Source organism: Erythrolamprus reginae, chromosome 4 (assembly GCF_031021105.1).
Source record: "Erythrolamprus reginae isolate rEryReg1 chromosome 4, rEryReg1.hap1, whole genome shotgun sequence".
Taxonomy (NCBI): Eukaryota; Metazoa; Chordata; class Lepidosauria; order Squamata; family Dipsadidae; genus Erythrolamprus; species Erythrolamprus reginae.
The window spans coordinates 27928532-27937938 of record NC_091953.1 but is presented as its reverse complement, the minus strand read 5'-3'; positions in this window follow the sequence as shown (position 1 = coordinate 27937938).

Genomic DNA, 9407 nt, shown 5'->3' with positions numbered 1-9407 from the left:
TGTTTATTTTGTTTTATTTCTTCCTAACCTTTCATGAGTCATTGTGATAGATGAGGTCTACTTCATTCCACTCTGTTTGTAATTTCTGTAAATAGCCACATATTTGCCTTGCTGCACTCTACAAGGTCATGTCTGGATTTCTTTCCCCTTGTGGAGAATGGAGAAATTTTAATGTAGAACATTTGCCAATGAGCTAATATATATCTATGCCAGTAGAATTTAGTGATTTTTTTTTTCTGGGTGGAACAACTCTCAATGGTTTTAACATTCTGCTTTTGTCTAAACACGGCAATTCCTTATGATTTGATCCCAAACTGATTAATGTGTCTTAATAGCAGAAGATTTTTCACTGAAAGGAAAAATTGTGTGCAAGGCTGGTATCTGAGATGTCTGGTTAGCAAATTGAGTAGGATAAACTTCGGTCTGGCAGTTTGAATCTAGGGAGGTTTAAATGAAGTACTTTGAAATATGGAATGCCCTCCCTCCTCCCTCTCACTTGGGACAAGTTAGCAAATCTGCTTTCCTTTTAGTGCATTGCTGGAAGCCTTCACCATTCAAAGGAGGCTAAATACAGCTTCTCATTCTTGGGAAAACAGCATTTGCATAATACTACTACGGCTGAAACCAACTTTTTTTGAAAAGACCCGAGTAACAAGGATACAAACAACAATGTCCAAGAAACTAGAGCACTCGAGCTAGCTGGAAATCAAAGGAGAGTCCGGAGTTAGAGTTGTAAGATGTGAGAACTTTGATTAGCTGTTACAGAAAATCAGACCTTAGTTTAAGAAGGAAGAAATGGGTGAACAACTGACAGATTTAAATTAACGTACTGGAGGGTATAAGGCAGGTTTGTTTAACCAGGAACTTGCTTCTACCGTGTTTCCCTCAATATAAGACCCGGTGGTAGGTAGGTGGATGGATAGATGGATGGATGGTCATTAAAACACCTTATTAAAAGAAAACATACACTCAAACATACCATACATAAACTGTATAGGCCCGGGGGAGATGTCTCAGTTCCACCATGCCTGGCGGCAGAGGTAGGTTTTAAGAAGTTTATGAAAGATGAGGGGGCCGTTCTAATCTCTGGGGGGAGCTGGTTCCAGAGGGTCGGGGCCACCACAGAGAAGGCTCGGTGATTGTTCACAGTTACAACAGCACTGAAAAATGTGCCTTATGCCCGGTTTTTGCATTATGACTGCCGCAGTATCCCCATAGTCACATGATCAAAATTTGGATGTTTTGGCAACTGGCATATATTTACAACAGTTGTAGCATCCTGGGGTCATTAGATTGCTATCTACAACCTTCCTACCTGGCCTCTGACAAGTCACTAGGGAAGCCACATTCACTTAACAAACATGTGATTCACCGAACAACTGCAGTGATTTGCTTAACAACCAGGGCAATAATTAACCATGGGGTGTATGAGGTACTCAGAGAGGGCCAGCACCTCTGGTGTAGGAGCATGTCATGTCCTTTTACAGCAGCTTATTTAGGGCAGCTCATTCATCTTTGGTCCCCACCTGTCACTCAGGTCTCACCTGTGGGTCCTAGTAGCTGTAGCATGTACAGCGGCCACACCCTGGGCAACAGCTTCAACAGGCTGGCCACCCAAGCTGAGAGTAGCCAATGGGTCATTGACTTTCGGCGAGATAGGGACTTATTATTATTATTATTATTATTATTATTATTATTATTATTATTATTTATTGGATTTGTATGCCGCCCTTCTCCGGAGACTCGGGGCAGCTAACAACAGTAATAAAACAATGTACAATAATAATCCAATAAATACTAAAAATGATTAAAAAACCCATTAATATAAAAAACCAAACATACATACAGACATATCACACATGAAATTGTAAAGGCCCAGGGGGAAAGAGCATCTCAATTCCCCCATGCCTGGCGACAAAGGTGGGTTTTAAGGAGCTTACGAAAGGCAAGGAGGGTGGGGGGTAATTCTAATCTTTGAGGAGAGTTGGTTCCAGAGGGCCGGGGCCGCCACAGAGAAGGCTCTTCCCTTGGGTCCCGCCAAGCGGCATTGTTTAGTTGACAGGACCCGGAGAAGACCCACTCTGTGGGATCTAACCGGTTGCTGGGATTCGTGCATCCCGCTTGTCTATCCTGAGCATGTGAAGACAGATTCTGGTGGACTGAGCAGATGAAACCTACTGGAATAGGTCAATGGTCATGAAGGCCGTCTCTGCAAGCTGTGGTACGCTAAGAGCATGGCAAGACACGAAAGATCAACCACCAAGAGGAGGGAAACTCTCACTGCAAACCTCCATTGCCTTGTGGCTATATCCATCATCGGAAAAGGCTTCAGGAGTAAACTTTGTCGCGGTTTGTGAGTAATTAAAATCCGTTAAGATCTTAACCCCGCCGAGGCGATAGAAGCCTAGTCATTTGTTCAAAAACAAGATTTCTTTATTATAAAAAAACAGAAATAAAACATGTCTTGAGGGACAACATAACAAATACGTCTTACATGATGGTGGATATAAAAGAATGGAGAATGATGAAGAAGAAGGAAGTGATGTTAGATTTGGCAGGATATTACATCATAATAGGAGGATCTTAGTAAGGCACACATAGTTAACTCTTTCACTACTGAATGTCTCTGAGGGGCTGGCAATATTCAGCGTGCCAAACTTTGAGGCAAAATCCGGAGCCAGAGTCCCGGAAGCAGTTCTGATAACACCTGCGATGTAGCTGGAACCAATCATATTGGCCTTTGACATTCCATTTGAATATTTCAGAGATGTGGAGAGGGGGGGATCTGCTGCTCGGGTAACAGTCTATCCTCCATACTAACCTACCCAGGCTTCATGCTCTAGGGAGTCCAGAGCATGATACCATGGTCTTTCGAGACTGAAGGATGCCAATGCAATGCAATGGCAATAAAGATTGTAAAATTGGGTACAACTCACTTAACAGCTGCCTTGCTTACCAATGGAAATTCTCCTCCTGATTGTGATTGTAACTACTTCTACTGCAAATGAAGCAAATGAATTTGCAGTATACAGTCCTGAATTTCTGATAGTTCCTGATTTACCTGCTTGGGGACTGGTCACAGAACGACCCAATGTAATTTAGGCGTTATGGATTGTTCTGTCAGGCTCTCTGGTAGACTTCTCCCAAAAATTCACAAGTACAAATTTCAGACACACACACGTTTGAAAATTCAAAACAATGTTCTTTATAATGAAAAGTCACTTAAACCAAGCCCTCTTTTGGTACAGCAAAGAGCACTCGTCTCCAAACAAACTGGTAATTTGTACAAGTCCCTTATCAGTTCTGTGATACTTAGCTTGCAGCTGTGAGGCAATTCACAGTCCTTCTTCTTTCACAAAGTGAAACACACTTTGCTCTGGTTTAGTTTCAAAGCAGGGAAAATCAGCACACAAAAGGTCAAAGTCAGTAAAGCAGTCACGAAACACAACAATCAGATAATCCTCCACAATGGCCAAACCCACAGGCTGCTCTTTATAGCAGCCTCACTAATTACCACAGCCCCATCCAACCACAGGTGGCCTCATTTTCTTTGATAATAATCTCTCAGTTGTTGTTGCCTATGCATCGCTCTCGGCATGCGTGGCTGTATCATTAACTCTTGTTCTGAATCCAAGGAGGAGCTACATAATTGATCTCCTTCTGAGCTGTCTGCCACACTCTCCTCCTCCCTGTCACTCATGTCTTCTTGGTCAGAGGAGCCTTCATCAGCAGATTCCACCGGGGGGCAAAACAGGCCTGCAGCATGTGGATGTCTCCCCCACATCCACAGTCCTTGGGGCAGGAGCTGGGCCAGAGCTAACCACAACATGGATCTGGTTCTGTCTGTGGTGGTCCATGTGTGCTGCCATCTTTTTTTTTTTTTTAAATGTTGTTTGTATGGTTTCTCCTGATCCTCTGTTGTGAAAAAAGGTCCATGGGTTGTTTTTTCATCTGAAGCACAACTGAGCAGCTCCTCAGCTGTGTTTCAGCCTGTAACCACCTTCTGAACATGCATGGAAGTGAAATTGCAAGAAGGAACTCGCGCAAGAGAGTGTAGCAAGCTCTCGTGTGCGTGAAACATCGCAATGTGCACCGGTAGCGAAGATAAGTGGAGCCCACTCCTGTCACAGAGGAAGAAATGGCATTCTTTGTCAGGAAAATGACTTAGAAACGGGGACACTGCAATGTTTGGGTGGAGATAGAAGCAGCGGCAATGCTAACCATGCTCTTTCTCAGTGTACGGTTGCTACACTGCTGCTGAGTTTAAACAGTAACTGTGGATTTTATTGAGCTGACCCACCAAATATATAATATACCAACCCAGTTGTGATAATAGGCTAGAATGTGCTTGGAGAATGTTTAACTGAACTCTTGTTGACATGATGGACAATCATATCTCCGGGACCGCCTTCTGCCGCATGAATCCCAGGGACCGGTTAGGTCTCACAGAGTTGTGAGACCTTCTCTGTGGCGGCCCCGACCCTCTGGAGCCAGCTCCCCCCAGATATCAGAGTTGCCCCCACCCTCCTTGCCTTTTGCAAGCTCCTTAAAACCCATCTCTGTCATCAGGCATGGGGGAATTGAAATTTCACTTCCCCCTAGGCTTATAGAATTTATACATGGTATGCTTGTGTGTATGATTGGTTTCTTAAATTGGGGTTTTTTAGAATATTTTTAATATTAGATTTGTTTTCATTGTCTTTTCATTGTTGTTAGCCGCCCCAAGTCTTCGGAGAGGGGCGGCATACAAATCTAATAAAATAAATAAATAAATAAACAAACAAATAAATAAATAAATAACACATACTATAGATTTTTTTATCCCATGCAAAAAGAAGAAGAATGGAATGAGTCAGTCTCGAATCTGTTCAGGAAGAAGATCAGCTGCCAGCTGCAGTCTCGCTGAGTTCCCCTTTCGAGCAAGGGCCAGATATTCTACATAGATCGTAAGAAGATCTTATCACAATAGTAAGCGGCCTCTTAAAATTGATAGTCAAATCTAGAGTATTGGCGGCATGATGTGAGTACTCTTATTATAAGTGTGTGAACGTGCAGAGATTGTTCTATAAGAACATAAGAACATAAGAAGAGCCATGCTGAATCGGGCCAAAGCCCATTGAGTCCAGCATTCTGTGTCACACAGCGGCCCACCAATTGTATATGGGTGTTGTGGTTAGCTCTGGCCCAGCTCCTGCCCCAAAGACTGTGGGTGTGGGGGAGACATCCACATGCTGCAGGCCTGTTTTGCCCCCGGCGGAATCTGATGATGAAGGCTCCTCTGACCAAGAAGACATGAGTGACATGGAGGAGGAGAGTGTGGCAGACAGCTCAGAAGGAGATCAATTATCTAGCTCCTCCTTGGACTCAGAACAAGAGTTAATGATACAGCCACGCATGAGGAGAGCTATGCATAGGCAACAACAACTGAGAGATTATTATCAAAGAAAATGAGGCCACCTGTGGTTGGATGGGGCTGTGGTAATTAGTGGGACTGCTATAAATAGCAGCCTGTGGATTTGGCCATTGTTGAGGATTATCTGATTGTGGTGTTTCGTGACTGCTTTACTGACTTTGACCTTTTGTGTGCTGATTTTTCCCCGCTTTGAAACTAAACCAGAGCAAAGTGTGTTTCACTTTGTGAAAGAAGAAGGACTGTGAATTGCCTCACAGCTGCAAACTAAGTATCTCAGAACTGATAAGGGACTTGTACAAATTACCAGTTTGTTTGGAGACGAGTGCTCTTTGCTATACCAAAAGAGGGCGTAGTTTAAGTGAATTTTCATTATAAAGAACATTGTTTTGAATTTTCAAACGTGTGTGTGTGTCTGAAATTTGTACCTGTGAATTTTTGAGAGGATTCTACCAGAGAGCCCGACAGAACAATGGGGATATTGAGCAGAAAGGCAAAACCCTCCCTTTCCCTTGACCCCTAACAAATGGTACCCAAGGGAATCCTGCCTGCCTCAACCAACATAGAGGTGGCACTTCGATATTTGTTTCAATAACCACCGAAGAGCCGGGGTGGTGCAGCAGCTAGAGTGCTGTATTGCAGCCCACTGAAGCTGACTGTAGATCTATAGGTCAGCGGTTCAAATCTCATCACCGGCTCAAGGTTGACTCAGCCTTCCATCCTTCTGAGGTGTGTAAAACGAGGACCCGGATTGTGGGGGCAATATGCTGTCTCTGTTAAAAAGTGCTATTGCTAACATGTTGTAAGCCACCCTGAGTCTAAGGAGAAGGGCGGCATAAAAATTGAAAAAATAAATAAATAAACCACCGATACACTTGGCATCCTTGAATATGTCTAATCCTGCCTTGAAGCTATCCAGGCTGACAGCTATTACCTCTTCTGGGAGTGAATTCCATAAACCAACGACCCTCTGGGTGAAGAAATATTTTCCTTTATTTGTCCTCAGTTTCTTATCTATGAGTTTTAGGAAGTGCCCCCTCATCCTAGTATTGTGTGATAGAGAAAATAATTTTTCTCTATCCACCTTTTCTATCCCATGCATGATTTTATACACTTCGATCAAGTCACCTCTTAAACACCGTCTTTCAAGGCTGAAGAGACCAAGGCGTTGCAACCTAGTTTCATAAGGGAGGTGCTCCATTTCCTTGATCATTCTTGTTGCCCTTTTTTGCACCTTTTCCAGTACTTCATATACCTGGAACTGAGATAATGATGTAATAAAAGTCTGGCTAGAAAAACATTTCATATAGCAAAAAGAATGCCATAGGTATTCCAAAGGTAGTTGGAAAACACTTTCGTAAATGTGTAAATAAATAGCTAACCATGAATTGCCCTGTATACTTTTAATTTTTAATCGTTCTTGTTAGCTTATTTCCAAGAAGAGCAACAAGTTATTTGGACACTATCTCCAGAGCAATGGGAAAGGCTAATGTTGTGAGTTTGCTCTTGGTTTTTGATTCCAGGGAAAGGGTCTTTTATTATGGTTTTGCCTGGGAAGCATGGCTGCTTAATGTTTCTTAATGACTGTGTTTCTCACTGGGTGATTCATCTCCATGGCTGACATCTGCAAAGTGTGTGAGAAACATGGTGGCATTGCTTGTTTGAACATGTTGTGCCTGGCTACTGCTAGCCACCCACGAGCCCAGAAATAAGTCAAACACACGACAGGAGAGCAATAAAACAAGAAAGTCTCTTTTATGTACAAAGGCTAAACGCCTGCTTGAATGCAAGACCAATACTGATTTACGAGTCCAGAAGGTCAGGGTTACTCACTTAAAGTTTAGGCTTGTGCCAAAGCAATGGTGATTTATGAGTCCATAAAGTCAGAATTCCGCACTCAAATCCGCACAGCCTTTCCTGCTTGAGTGGCAGAGAGTTCACAGAAATCCAAACCAAAACGCTGCAGCAATGTTTCTTCCAAATGCCAACAATAAACACCCACGCAAAGCACTCCGACCCTCCCTTTTTTATCAGGGTTTCAGCAGCATCATTAACTCTATGCTTGCGCAGCTGCTCCCGCCTTCCCAAGATCCTTCTTACATGGGGATTCAGGATAGGATTATTCATGACATCTTCCCCTTCTCAGTCTGAGGAACCTGCAGCTCGTGGGCTGGCTGAACCCATTCCCCTGTCTGTCTCTACCTCCTCACTGCGTTCCTCTGCCTGTGATTCTGCTTCGCTGTCTAAGGTATCTTGCTGCAACCAGACAGGTCTTCTGTACACCGATGACTCCCACTGATCTACATCAAAATGGCCAGCTACAGGAGCTGGCCTGAAGCCAACCACAACAGAACATGGCAGCCTAGAAACTTTATATTGATTAGAAAGCTGAGTAGCTAGCTATGGAATAAAAGGCTGCTTTATTAATACATTAGTAAATAGTACTCACAGATCAAAAGGCGTTGTACAAAATATTTGCAGACTGCTTTTTGTGAATGCGTCATAAAGAAGACTGTCAAAAGTCAGGGAGTAAAGGGAGGGACACAGTGGCAGATCTTCTAGCTCTAATTTTTGGCTATTTATTTATTTATTCATTTATTTATTTATTAGATTTGTATGCCGCCCCTCTCCGCAAACTCAGGGCAGTATTGAATCCTTAGAGCAGCAGAGGTGTCAAACTCAAGCCTCGTGGCCGCATCTGGAGCACAGGGTGCTTGGTACTGGCCTGCGGTGCCACTCTGGAAACAGCGAACGACCAGCCCACAGTGACTCTGCCAGCAAAAATGGAGCTCAGGAGGGCCGTGTGCAGCCTTCCCAACCTCTGTTTTCATCTGTCACTGCCTCCTGCAGCCCTTTGCCAGCAAAAACAAAGCTTGGGAGCTCAGCAACCCAGAGCACAGTCCTCCGGGGCAGTGGAGGGTTCCTACCAGTCAGTGAAGGGCTACCAGATTTTTTATTACCACACTGAGGGTGTGGCTTATGCTTAACATCTTTCAGTGCAAATTGGGTGCTCTGGGGTGGAGCTCCATTTTTGCTACCCCACTGCATTCCTCCCCGTCCGGGCAGCAGCCCACCCCTGCTATTGGTGCGGTCCAGAGTGCCGCACTGGTGAGAACCCTCGGATGATGCAATTTTCGGTTATATTTTCCAGCGTATTAATGCTGACTTTTATTCTTCATCCAAAGCACAGCTGAGAAGCTCCTTCTCAGGAGACACCGGGGGAAAAAATAGCCAAAAATTGCATCATCAGTGGATTCCTACCAATTCTCTGGACTGCACCGGTGCTGCCAGTCAGGTGCTGCCAGTCAGAATTCAGACAAATAAAACTCAGAGTCCTTTCATTTTAAGGTTCAAAGTGAATTTATCAAAATCAGAACTTGAAACATCAAAAGCAAAGTCTAAATAAAATGGAGCATAACCCAGACACAGTAACTGAATTTAAACATGCCTGGGATAAACATATATCCATCCTAAGATAAAATACAAAAAATAGTATAAGGGCACTATGTTTCTAACCCACATACTAAAAACCCCTTTTCCACCCCCCCTGTTGGGCATCCACCCAATCTCCATGGTCCAGACGCATCAGGTGGTCCAAGATGCTCCTCCCGGGCTTCTCAGGAATGTGTCGGTCTAACGGTCTCGTCAATACCTGGAAAAACGAAACTTAACAAAACTTTTCTCCTCCTGCACACTTCCCAACCCCTCCTTATTATCTACTCCTCCCCGTCTCTTTGACAACCAAGCAAAGAATGCAGCAGCAGGCAGCGCAGGTTGACAGGAAACCCACCACTGCTCTGGAGCTCCATTTTTGCTGGCAGACTGCATGGGCCACCACAGACACCCCCGACACAAATAACATTGAGCTGGCCACGCCCACCCTGGCCATGCCCCCACCCCCCCGCCAGATGAAACAAGCAGGATAAAGAATATTTTAAATGTTCATATGCTCCTGTTCCCTGAATATAAAATCAAGGCAAATAAATAAACTTGGAAT